This window comes from Oryctolagus cuniculus, chromosome 1 (genome assembly GCF_964237555.1).
Source record: "Oryctolagus cuniculus chromosome 1, mOryCun1.1, whole genome shotgun sequence".
NCBI lineage: Eukaryota > Metazoa > Chordata > Mammalia > Lagomorpha > Leporidae > Oryctolagus > Oryctolagus cuniculus.
In genome coordinates, this window is record NC_091432.1 from 163,173,595 (window position 1) to 163,187,247 (window position 13,653).

General features: G+C 40.2%; 1 protein-coding gene across 2 annotated transcripts in view; it reads left to right on the forward strand.

The window, feature by feature from the left end:
- The window catches only part of DMRT2 (doublesex and mab-3 related transcription factor 2), a 204,562-nt gene that overhangs the window by 122,159 nt on the left and 68,750 nt on the right, over positions 1–13,653 (forward strand). The window lies entirely within an intron of this gene.

Genomic DNA, 13,653 nt, shown 5'->3' on the forward strand with positions numbered 1-13,653 from the left:
TTAATATTGAGATTTGTTTTTCTTGAAAAGATTGATAGAATTCAGCATCGAAGCCCTGTGATCCTGGGCTTTTCTGTTGAGAGGATCTCTGTTACTGATTCAATCTCTGTATTGTTTGTTGGTCTATTCAGGTTTACTATGTCTTCCTGCCACAATTTCGGAAAATTGTGTCCCACAATATATACATTTCTTCTAGATTTTCCAATTTGTTGTCATATAGCTGTTTTTAATAACTCTTGATGATTCCTTTTATTTCTGTGGTATCCATTGTAACATCACCTTTTTCATCTCTGATTTTATTAATTTGAATCTTCTTCACTTTTTCATTATTGGTTAGTTGGTTCAATGGTTTTTTGTTTATTTTAAAAAGTTTTAATTTTTAAAAAAGATTTTTATTTATTTATTTGGGAGGTAGACTTACAGACAGAAAGAGGGAGAGAAGAGAAAAAAGTCCTCCATCTGCTGGTCCACTCACCAAATGGCCACAATGGCCTGAGCCAAGCTAATTCGAAGCCAGGAGCCAGAAGCCTCCTCTGGGTCTCCCACGAAGGCACAAGGGCCCAAGTACTTGGGACATCCTTTACTGCCTTTCCAGGCCATGGCATGGTGCTGGATTTGAAGAGGAGCAGCCAGGACAGGAACTGGTGCCCATATGGGATGCCAGAGCTGCAGGCAGAGGCACAGACTACTGTGGCCACAGTACCAGTCCCAGTGTTTTTTTTTTTTTTTTTAAAGATCGGTTTACTTATTTGAAAGTCAGAATTACAGATAGAGAGAGGGAGAGACTGAAGGGGGGGGGGAGGGAGGGAAAGAGAGGGAGAGAGAGAGAAAGAAAGAAAGAATGAATCTCTCTACTAATCACTTGTTTACTCCCCAAATGGCTACAGTGGTCAGGGTTGGACCAGATTGAAGCTTGAAGCCAGGAAGTTCATCCAGGACTCCTACATGGGTACAGGGACCCAAGCACTTCGGATGTCTTCTGCCGCTTTCTCAGATCATTAGTAAGGAGTTGGATCATTAAGTAGAACAGTTGGGATATGAACCAGTGCTCATGTGGGATACCAGTGTCCCAGGTGCCAGCTTTACTCACTATGCCACATTGCTAGCCCCCCAAAAAGCCATATCCTCATTTCACTGATCTTTTATGTGGTTTTAAAAATAATAATTTTGTTTATTACTTCTCTAATTTTTATTATTTCTTTCTCCTACTAATTTTGGGTTTGATTTGTTCTTGTTTTTCTAGGTACTTGAGATACACTTGATACCTTTCCAGTTTCTTGGTGTAGGCACTGATTACTGTAAACTTTCCTCTGAAAACTGCTCTTGCTTTATAAGTTTTTATGTGTTGTATTGTTATTTTCATTCATTACACGGAAGTTTTTGGTTTCCATTTTGGTTTCTTCTGTGACCTGCTATTCATTCAGGAGCATGTAGTTCAGTCTTCAAGTATTTGTATATTTTCCAGAGTTTCTTTTTTTTTAAAGATTTATTTATTTACTTGAAAGTTAGAGTGACACAGAGTGAGAAGGAGAGGCAGAGAGAGAGAGGTCTTCCATCCGCTAGTTCACTCCCCAGATGGCTGCAATGGCCAGAGCTGTGCCGATCTGAAGCCAGGAGCCAGGAGCCTCTTCTGGGTCTCCCACGTAGGTACAGGGGCCCATGCACTTGGGCCATCTTGTACTGCTTTCCCAGGCCATAGCAGAGAGCCAGACCGGAAGTGTAGCAGCCGGGAGTCGAACCAGCATGCCTATGGGATGCCAGCACTGCAGGCGGTGACATCGCCTGCTATGCCACAGCACCTGCCCCCAGTTTCTTATGTTGTTAATTTTCAACTTCATTCTATTGTGGTAAACAAAGATACATGGTATGATTTAACTTTTTAAAAAAATGTATTGAGGCTTATTTTATGGCCTAGTACATTGTCTATCCCAGAGAATGTTCCATGCATTGATAAAAAGAATGTGTATTCTGCAACTGTGGAAAGACATATTCTATAGATGTCAGTTAGATACATTTGGTTAACAGTATAGATTAGCTCTGTTGTTTCTTTGTTGATATGTTGTCTAGTTGATGTGTCCATTGATGAAAGTCCCCAATTATTATTGTATAGAAGTACATCTCTCCCTTTAGATCATTAATATTTGTTTTAAATAGCTTAGTGTCCTAGCATTAGGTGCATTATACATTAACTATTGTCACATATTTATGTATAATCAATCCCTTAATCATTACTTAATGATCTTCTTTGTCCCTTTTAACACGTTTTATGTTAAAGTCTATTTTGTCTGATATTAGGATGGCTACACCAGCTCTTTTTGGTTTCTCTTAGCATGGAACACAGAATCTTTTTCCACCCTTTCACTTTCAGTCTATGTGCATTTTTGTTGGTGAAATATGTTTCTTGTAGGCAGCAAATAGTTGGGTCTTGTTTTTTTTTTAACTTTTATTTAATGAATATAAATTTCCAAAGTACGACTTATGGATTACAATGGCTTCCCCCCCATACCGTCCCTCCCACCCACAACCCTCCCCTTTCCCACTCCCTCTCCCCTTCCATTCACATCAAGATTCATTTTCGATTCTCTTAATATACAGAAGATCAGCTTAGTATACATTAAGTAAAGATTTCAACAGTTTGCTCCCACACAGAAACATAAAGTGAAAAATAATAAATGATTTTTTAAATGATGATGAAATCAGATCAGACCTATTGTCATGTTTAATCCCAGTGAGAGTCAAGTTGGGAATTGATAATTTCTTTTTTTTTTTTTTTTTACAGAAGATCAGTTTAGTATACATTAAGTAAAGATTTCAACAGTTTGCACCCCCCTAGAAACACAAAGTGAAATATACTGTTTGAGTACTTGTTATAGCATTAAATCTCAATGTACAGCACACTAAGGACAGAGATCCTACATGAGGAGTAAGTGCACAGTGACTCCTGTTGTTGACTTACCAAATTGACACTCTTGTTTATGGCATCAGTAATCTCCCTATGCTCCAGTCATGAGTTTCCAAGGCTATGGAAGCCCTCTGAGTTCTCCGACTCTTATGTTGTTTAGACAAGGTCATAGTCAAAGTGGAGGTTCTCTCCTCCCTTCAGAGAAAGGTACCTCCTTCTTTGAAGACCTGTTCTTTCCACTGGGATCTCACTCACAGAGATCTTTCATTTAGGTTTTTTTTTTTTTTCCAGAGTGTCTTGGCTTTCCATGCCTGAAATACTCTCATGGGCTTTTCAGCCAGATCCGAATGCCTTTAGGGCTGATTCTGAGGCCAGAGTGCTGTTTAGGACATCTGCCATTCTATGAGTCTGCTGAGTATCTCGCTTCCCATGTTGGATCACTCTCCCCTTTATTTATTCTATCTGTTAGTATTAGCAGGTTCTAGACTTGTTTATGTGCTCCCTTTGACTCTTAGTCCTTTCATTATGATCAATTGTGAACTGAAATTGATCACTTGGACTAGTGAGATGGCATTGGTACATGCCACCTTGATGGGATTGAATTGGAATCCCCTGGTATGTTTCTAACTCTACCATTTGGAGCAAGTCAGCTTGAGCATGTCCCAAATTATACATCTCTTCCCTCTCATTCCCACTCTTATGTCTAACAGGGATCACATTTCAGTTAATTTTCAACACCTAAGAATAACTGTGTATTAATTACAGAATTAAACCAGTCATATTAAATAGAACAGACAAAAAAACTACTAAGAGGGATAATGTATTAAGTTGTTCATTAACAGTCAGGGCTATGCTGATCAAGTCACCGTTTCTCATAGTGTCCATTTCACTTCAACAGGTTTCCTTTTTGGTGTTCAGTCAGTTGTCACCGATCAGGGTGAACATATGGTATTTGTCCCTTCGGGACTGGCTTACTTCACTCAGCATGATGTGTTCCAGATTCCTCCATTTTGTTGCAAATGACTGGATTTCGTTGTTTCTTACTGTGGTATAGTATTCTAAAGAGTACATATCCCATAATTTCTTTATCCAGTCTACCGTTGATGGGCATTTAGGTTGGTTCCAGGTCTTGGCTATTGTGAATTGTGCTGCGATAAACATTAGGGTGCAGACCACTTTTTTGTTTGCCAATTTAATTTCCTTTGGGTAAATTCCAAGGAGTGGGATGGCTGGGTCAAATGGTAGGGTTACATTCAAGTTTCTGAGGAATCTCCAAAATGACTTCCATAGTGGCTTGACCAGTTTGCATTCCCACCAACAGTGGGTTAGTGTCCCTTTTTCCCCACATCCTCGCCAGCATCTGTTGTTGGTAGATTTCTGTATGTGAGCCATTCTCTAACCGGGGTGAGGTGAAACCTCATTGTGGTTTTGATTTGCATTTCCCTGATTGCTAGTGATCTTGAACATTTTTTCATGTGCCTGTTGGCCATTTGGATTTCCTCTTTTGAAAAATGTCTATTGAGGTCCTTGGCCCATCTCTTAAGTGGGTTGTTGGTTTTGTTTTTGTGGAGTTTCTTGATCTCTTTGTAGATTCGGGTTATTAACCCTTTATCTGTTGCATAGTTTGCAAATATTTTTTCCCATTCTGTCAGTTGTCTCTTCACTCTCCTGACTGTTTCTTTTGCAGTACAGAAACTTCTCAATTTGATGCAATCCCAATCGTTGATTTTGGCTTTGACTGCCTGTGCCTCCCGGGTCTTTTCCAGAAACTCTTTGCCTGTGCCAATATCTTGAAGGGTTTCTCCAATGTTCTCTAATAACTTGATGGTGTCAGGTCGTAGATTTAGGTCTTTAATCCACGTTGAGTGAATTTTTGTGTAAGGTGTAAGGTAGGGGTCTTGCTTCATGATTCTGCATGTGGAAATCCAGTTTTCCCAGCACCATTTATTGAATAGACTGTCCTTGCTCCAGGAATTGGTTTTAGATCCTTGATCAAATATAAGTTGGCTGTAGATGTTTGGGTTGATTTCTGGTGTTTCAATTCTGTTCCATTGGTCTATTCATCTGTTTCTGTACCAGTACCATGCTGTTTTGATTACAACTGCCCTGTAGTATGTCCTGAAATCTGGTATTGAGATGCCTCCGGTTTTGTTTTTGTTATACAAGATTGCTTTAGCTATTCAAGGTCTCTTCTGCCTCCATATGAATTTCAGCATCATTTTTTCTAGATCTGAGAAGAATGTCTTTGGTATCCTGATTGGAATTGCATTGAATCTATAAATTGCTTTTGGGAGAATGGACATTTTGATGATGTTGATTCTTCCAATCCATGAACATGGGAGATTTTTCCATTTTTTGGTATCCTCTTCTATTTCTTTCTTTAAGATTTTGTAATTCTCATCCTAGAGATCTTTAACGTCCTTGGTTAAGTTTATTCCAAGGTATTTGATTGTTTTTGTAGCTATTGTGAATGGGGTCGATCTTAGCAGTTCTTTCTCAGCTGTGGCATTGTTTGTGTTTACAAAGGCTGTTGATTTTTGTGCATTGATTTTATATCCTGAAACTTTGCCAAACTCCTCTATGAGTTCCAATAGTCTCTTAGTAGAGTTCTTTGGATCCTCTAAGTAAAGAATCATACCGTCTGCAAAGAGGGATAGTTTGACTTCTTCCTTCTCAATTTGTATTCCTTTAATTTCTTTTTCTTGTCTGATGGCTCTGGCTAAAACTTACAGAACTATGTTAAATAGCAGTGGTGAGAGTGGGCATCCCTGCCTGGTGCCAGATCTCAGTGTAAATGCTTCCAACTTTTCCCCATTCAATAGATGCTGGCCGTTGGTTTTTCATAAATTGCTTTGATTATGTTGAGGAATGTTCCTTCTATACCCAATTTGCTTAGAGTTTTCATCATGAAAGGGTGTTGAATTTTATCAAATGCTTTCTCTGCATCAATTGAGATAATCATATGGTTTTTCTTTTGCAGTCTGTTAATGTGGTGAATCACATTGATTGATTTGCGAATGTTGAACCATCCCTGCATACCAGGGATGAATCCCACTTGGTCTGGGTGGATGATTTTCCTGATGTGTTGTATTCTATTGCCGAGAATTTTATTGAGGATTTTTGCGTCTATGTTCATCAGGGATATTGGTCTATAATTTTCTTTCAGTGCTGCATCTTTCTCTGGCTTAGGGATTAAGGTGATGCTGGCTTCATAGAAAGAATTTGGGATGATTCCCTCTTTTTCGATTGCTCTGAATAGTTTGAGAAGAAATGGGATTAGTTCTTCTTTAAATGTTTGGTAGAATTCAGCAGTGAATCCATCTGGTCCTGGACTTTTCTTTGTTGGGAGGGCCTTTATTACTGTTTCAATTTCTGTTTCAGTTATGGGTCTATTTAGGTTTTCTGTGTCTTCATGGTTCAATTTTGGTAGATTGCATGTGTCCAGGAATCTATCCATTTCTGATAGATTTTCCTGTTTGCTGGCATACAACTCTTTGTAGTAATTTCTGATGATTCTTTTTATTTCTGTGATGTCAGTTGTTACATTTCCTTTTTCATCTCTGATTTTATTGATTTGGGTCTTTTCTTTTTTTAGTTAGTTGGGCCAATGGGGTGTCAATTTTGTTTATTTTTTCAAAAAACCAGCTTCTCGCTTGGCTGATTTTTTGTAGTGTTTTTTTTGGATTCAATCCTGTTAATTTCTTCTCTGGTTTTAATTATTTCTCTTCTCCTACTAGATTTGGGTTTGGTTTGCTGCAGTTTTTCTAGGTCCTTGAGATGTGCTGAAAGCTCATTTATTTGGTACCTTTCCAATTTCTTGATATAGGCACCTATTGCTATAAATTTGCCTTTCAATACTGCTTTTGCTGTATCCCATAAGTTCTGATATGTTGTGTTGTTATCTTCATTTACTTCCAGAAAGTTTTTGATTTCTTGAATGACCCAGTGTTCATTCAGGAGCATGTTGTTCAGTCTCCATGTGTTTGCATACTTTCTGGGGTTTCCTGAGTTGCTAATTTCCAGCTTCATTCCGCTGTGGTCTGAGAAGCTGCATGGTATGATTCTAATTCTTTTAAATTTGCTGAGACTTGCTTTATGGCCTAGTATGTGATCAATCCTAGAGAAGGTTCCATGCACTGCTGAGAAGAATGTGAAGTCTGTAGATGTAGGGTTGAAAGGTCTGTAGATATCTGTTAGATCCATTTGGGCAATAGTGTCGATTAAATCTGCTGTTTCCTTGTTGATCTTCCGTCCGGATGATCTGTCTATTTCTCAGAGTGGAGTATTGAAGTCCCCCAGTACTATTGTATTGGAATCTAAATCTCCCTTTTAGTCCCTTAACATATCTTTTAAATAGACCAGTGCCCTGTAATTAGGTGCATATACATTTATAATAGTTACATCTTCCTGTTGAATTGAACCCTTAATCATTATATAGTGTCCCTCTTTGTCTCTCTTAACAGTTATTGTATTAAAGTTTATTTTGTCTGATATTAATATGGCTACACCTGCTTTTTTTTGGTTTCTGTTGGCATGGAATATCTTTTTCCAACCTTTCACTTTCAGTCTGCATGCATCTTTGTTGGAGAAATGTGTTTCTTGTAGGCAACAAATAGTTGGGTTGTGTTCTTTGAGCCAATCAGCCAATCGGTGTCTTTTAACTGAAGAATTCAGACCATTAATGTTTAATGTGACTGTTGTTACGTAGTGACTTTGCCCTGCCATTTTCCCAGAGATATTTTCTAGTATATGCTTTGAGCTTCCCATGCTCTTTTACTGGTAGGTGTTCTTCCTTTACTTTCTTTCATATTGATGGCCGTGTTTCTGTGTTCCTGAGTGTAGCACATCTTTAAGCATCTTTGCAGGGTTGGACAAGTGGTGACAAATTCTTTCAATTTCTGTTTGCTATGAAAGGTCTTTATTTCACCTTCATTCACAAATGAGAGTTTTGAAGGACATAATATTCTGGGCTGGCAATTTTTCTCTCCTAGCACCTGTGCTATGTCTCGCCATTCCCTCCTAGCCTGTAGTGTTTCTGATGAGAAGTCTGCTGTGAGTCTAATTGGAGATCCTCTGAGAGTAATCTGACGTTTCTCTCTTGCACATTTTAGGATCTTTTCTTTATGTTTCACTGTGGTAAGTTTAATTACCACGTGTCGTGGTGAGGATCTCTTTTGGTCATGTTTATTGGGGGTTCTATGAGCTTCCTGTACTAGGATGTCTCTGTCCTTTTCCAAACCTGGAAAGTTCTCTGCTAGTATCTCACTAAAAAGGCCTTCTAATCCTTTCTCTCTCTCCATGCCTTCAGGAACTCCTAGAACTCGAATGTTGGTTTTTTTAATAGTATCCTGTAGATTCCCAACAATATTTTTTTTTTTTTGACTGGCAGAGTGGACAGTGAGAGAGAGAGACAGAGAGAAAGGTCTTCCTTTTGCCGTTGGTTCACCCTCCAATGGCCGCCGTGTCCGGCGCGCTGTGGCCGGCGCACCGCGCTGATCTGATGGCAGGAGCCAGGAGCCAGGTGCTTTTCCTGGTCTCCCATGGGGTGCAGGACCCAAGCACCTGGGCCATCCTCCACTGCACTCCCTGGCCACAGCAGAGGGCTGGCCTGGAAGAGGGGCAACCGGGACAGAATCCGGCGCCCCGACTGGGACTAGAACCCGGTGTGCCGGCGCCGGTAGGCGGAGGATTAGCCTAGTGAGCCGCGGCACTGGCCCTCCCAACAATATTTTTTAGATTTCTAATTTCCTCTTCTTTTCTTTGGTTTGACTGTATGTTTTCCTGTGCTCTATCTTCTAAGTCCGATATTCTCTCTTCTGCTTTACCCATTCTGTTTTTAAGGCTTTCTAATGTGTTTGTCATTTGATCTATTGAGCTCTTCATTTCATTTTGATTTCTCTTCACTATCACACTTTCCTGTTCTACTAGTTTCTGCGTTTCATTTTGATTCTTCCTTAAAATTTCATTTTCACGAGAGAGATTTTCAATCCTGTCCAATAAGGATTTCTGTAGTTCAAGGATTTGCTTTTGAAAACTTCTAAATGAAATCAGTATCTTGCATTTCTTCTATCTCATCATCTTCATAATCTTGGCTTGGGGTGTTTTGTTTATTTGGAGGCATCATAGTGTCATCGTTGATCTTGTTCCCTCGATTTCTGTGTTTGTTGCTTGGCATATTTAATTCTTCTTTCGTCACTGTGTGTTTTTTTTTTAATTTTTTTTTTTTTATTTTATACTATGTCTGTGTTAAGTGGACTGCCTGCTGTTGGAGGAGCCTTGGAGGCTTGAGATGGGTGTGGCCTGAGAGCTCTGCTTGGTTCTTCCGGGTTACGGGTGTGCAAAGGTGACACCCTCAGGTTATGCGTGGTAAATCTCTCTTTTTATTTATTTATTTATTTTATTTATTCAGGGGGTAAGTAATACCGCACGGCACGGCTGTGCAGAATTGATGGTATTTAACTTCCAATCTCTGGCTTCTACCCAAAGAGACTGTGCAGGCTCTGTTTCTCCTCTGGACTCCCACTGGGTTGCCTAGGCTACTGAATTGTAGTGACTCAGTTCCTTAGCTCTCCCCTGTTGTTATGTAAATCCAGAGAGGGGGCCTGCTCTTTGTCTCTTGCAGACTCTTGGAAACTCTTGCAAGCCTTGCCGCCTTGCAACCTTTGCAAGGTTGTCGGAGAGAGAAACCCCCCACCTTTTTTTTTCCTTCTCTCCGGTAGTGAGTCTGGTGCACTTTCCGGCTCCCCTCTAGATTCTGACCCCCGTTTCCCTGCCAATGTCTCGGGTTATTGAGCTCACCTCCCCTTCCAGCGCCGATGTGTGGACTCGGAGCCCTGGGCGTCCCAACTCTCCCCGCTGGTGTCTGTGTGACATGCACTCCCCTTCCTGCACTGGCGCGCAGACCCTGCGGCTCCCGCAGCTCAGCTTCCGCGCGGTGGGCGACCTTGTTCTCCCAGTAGGTCCTCCGATTCACAGCCACTAGATCCAGAAGAGTTTCCTCTGCAATATTTTCCTGGTCCTTTTTCTGAGGCTACCGTAACTCCCCTTTTATTAAACTAAATTTTCCCTGACTATCGGTGTGCGCCCTCACTATTCTGCCGTCTTGGCTCCTCCCGGGTCTTATTTTTTTAATGCATTCAGCCAGCCTGTATCTTTTAATTGTAGAATTTAGGCCATTGCCATTCAAGATTATTGTTGATAAATAATGACTTGGTCTTGCCGTTTTTTCCATAAATATTCCTATTATTTGTTTTGGATCAGCTTAGCACTTTTACTTGAGTTTTTTTGCCTTCACTTTCTTTGATGATGCTTGTTATCTTTCTGTTTCTAAGTGCAGTACATCATAATTATCATTTGTAAGGCTGGCTGGGTAATGACAAATTTTTTAATTTTTTCAGTTTTCATTGATTTTGGGAGGTCTTTATTTCACCTTCATTTATCAATGAGAGTTTCACTGGGTATGGTATTCTGGGTTGACAGTTTTTTTCTTTTAGAACTTTGGCTGTATTTGTCCATCTCTTCTAGTGTGTAGGTTTCTGATGTGAAATCTGTTATCAGTTTAATTGGACATCCTTTAATGTTAATCTGGCATTTGTGTACATTTTAGGGTAGTTTCCTTATCTTTTACTTTAGAAAGTATGACTATAATTTGTCATTGTAAAGATCTTTTCTAATGGTCCCTATTTGGAGTTCTGTGTGCTTCCTGTACTTAGATGTTACTACTGTGTTTATTCAAATTGGGGGAACTTTCTGTTATTATTTCACTGACTAAATTTTCTAAGCCATTCTGTTTTTCCATTCCTTGAAGAACCCCTATGACATGTGTGTTTTGTTTGTTTGGTCCTATCCCATAGATCCTGTTTTCAGTTTTTCTATATTTTCTTTGTGTTTTTTGTTTGAGGTGTTTCAAAAAGTTTGTTTGCTAGCTAAGATCTTATTTGTTTTGCCTGACCAAGTCTGTTCTTAAGGCTTTACACTTTAATTTTTTATTGATATATTGGAAGTAAAGCATCCAGGACTCGAACCATGCCCATATGGGATGCCGGCACTGCGGGCAGTGGCCTTACCTGGTATGCCACAGGGCCACCCCATTGATATATTGAATTCTTCATTTTAATGTTTATGTTTTCTTTTTATTTTTTAAAAAATATTTATTTATTTATTTGAAAGGGAGAGTTAGAGAGAGAGGGGGCGGGTATCTTCTATCTGCTGGTTCACTTCCCAAATGGCCTTAACAGCCAGAGCCATGCTGATCCAAAGCCAGGAGCCAAGAGCTTCTTCCAAATTTCCCACATGGGTGCAGAGACTCAAGAACTTGGGGCCATCTTCCACTGCTTTCCTAGACACATTAACAAGGAGCTGGATTGGAAGTGGAGCAGCTGGGACTTGAACTGGTGCCCATATGGGATGCCAGCTTTGCAGGCAGTGTCTTTACTTTACCTCAGCACTGGGCCTAGATTTTTCTCTGCTATCTGTCTCTCTGCAGAATTTCTCCTCCATGTTATGTACTGATTTCTTCATTTCATGTAACTGCTTCTCTGTGTTTTTGAGTAATCTTGCAATCATTCTTTTGAATTCCTTTTCAGGCATTTCATCAATCTCTGTCTTCAGTCTGTAATCAACGTATAATTGTATTCCTTTTGGGGAGTCATATTATCTTCCTTATTCATGTTTCTTATATTTCTACTTTTATGCATCTATGGAATTACTTGTTGGTATCTCCTCTAAAGGCTTTGTTCTTAGACATGTAGCTCTGTGGCTTTCTGGAATCCCTGTAGTTTACAGTGGATATCCAGAGGGGTGTGCTGTGTGGGGCCAGGGAGTTCTGGCCAGCATTTGGGTGTGGTGCAAGAGTCCACAGAGACACCCAAGTTGGCCATGGTCTGTCTCCTCTATCAGTAGGGAGAGCAGGTGATCATGCTGGCTTGCATGTTCACAGTCTTAGCCATTTTCTGTACCTAAGTGGACCAACTGACTCATTGTTTAGGGTGAGCTCACAGTGCATTTGCACTCAACCCACTCAGGCTCACAGATTGCATGTAGCATCTGCGTATTCCACAGTGTAAGTGCCAAGCCCTACATGAGGTCCCTCCACAGCATTCATGGACTTCTGAGCTCTGGAATCAGATTGGGCAGCTCTCCTAGACCCCATCACACCCCATGCCCTTCTTAGTTTCCTTGCCCATGCAGAAGTTGCACCGTCACAAATTTCCTTCAGTAATAGGGCAAAGGACTCCCATAGTCAGAGGGTTCAGGGGATCATTCCTGGAGTGAGCTGCCCACTCCACAGGGTAGAACTCTGCCTCAGCAACTTGAGTCTGGTGCTTTAGTGGGAGGAGCAGAGGGAGGCAGTGTGGCCTCCTTTCATGGAACTAAGTGAATGTTCTGCGCCTGTCAGCTCTGCAGGCCAGATTCAAAGTCAGTGGGGACTGCACAGTTCTCCCTCAGACAAAATCCAACAGTGGTGTGCTGGTGACTGCAGCCTTCTCTCACCTTGCTCTGGGAAGATGGTGTTTCGCCACTAGAAGTTGCTAGTAACACACTTCTGGATGCTGTGTGTTTGTTCGCTGTTATTGCTGCTTCATGGAGTCTTATATCTGTTCTATAAGTTTTCTACTGAAAAATTCTCTCCAACTTTACCCTGGAAATGTGGTCCTTCATTTGTTTTTTTCTGATATCTTCCTGTGTTTAAAATCAGAGTGTCTTTTCCCTGCTCAACCATCCTGGATCTCCTCCTAGATCTTAATTTTTAATCCAACTTTATAATATCTATCTTTTGTTTAGATTGTTTAATATAATTCCATTTAATGTTATTACCATGGTCAGATTTCTGTATGATATTTTCTTTTTGATTTCTGTGTGCCTTCTGTCTTCTCTTTTCTTGTGTTCCTATTTCACTCCTTTGTTTTGTACCAAGTGGATTTTTTCTAATGTAACATTTTATTTTCATTAATAATTCTTTTTTTTAATTTGTTTGACAGATAGAGTTAGACAGTGAGAGAGAGAGACAGAGAGAAAGATCTTCCTTCTGTTGGTTCACTCCCCCAAATGGCTGCCACAGCCAGGAGCCAGGTACTTCTTCCTGGTCTCCAATGCGGGTGCAGGCACTAAAGCACTTGGGCTATCCTCCACTGCCTTCCTGGGCCAAAACAGAGAGCTGGACTGGAAGAGGAGCAACTGGGACTAGAACCCAGTGCCCAAATGGTATGCCGGTGCCTCAGGTGGGGGATTAACTAAGTGAGCCACGCCGCCAGCCCCATCCATTAGTAATTCTTTATGTATAGTTTAAAAAACTGTGGTTTATTATTTACATGTGCAATGATTAAATATACTTTATAGTAACCCAATTCTAGTGAAGTATAGAACTTTACTCCTATGTGAAATTATTGTTCTCTCTCCTTTTAACACTATTATGCATATTATGATTATGTCAAACTCAAAAATACATTGATAGAATTATTATTTTATGTCTTTGAAAAGGTTGACAGAAAAAAGGAGAGTAAATATACACTTGTTAAATTTATTATGTTAACATTCTCCTGTGACTTTCTTTCCCCCATTTTCCTTCTCTTCTTTCACTCTTTGCTTTCCTCTCCTTCTGCCGAATTATGATTCTCTTCATCTCTTTCTCTGAATTCATTACTATTTGGTGCCAATTCTCAGTGTAGTAGAGCTTTGATGACATCTACCTCCTTCACTATATTACATTCTTAGAATAAGATTTCAAATTTAGTTTTCTGATTGACCAAGAG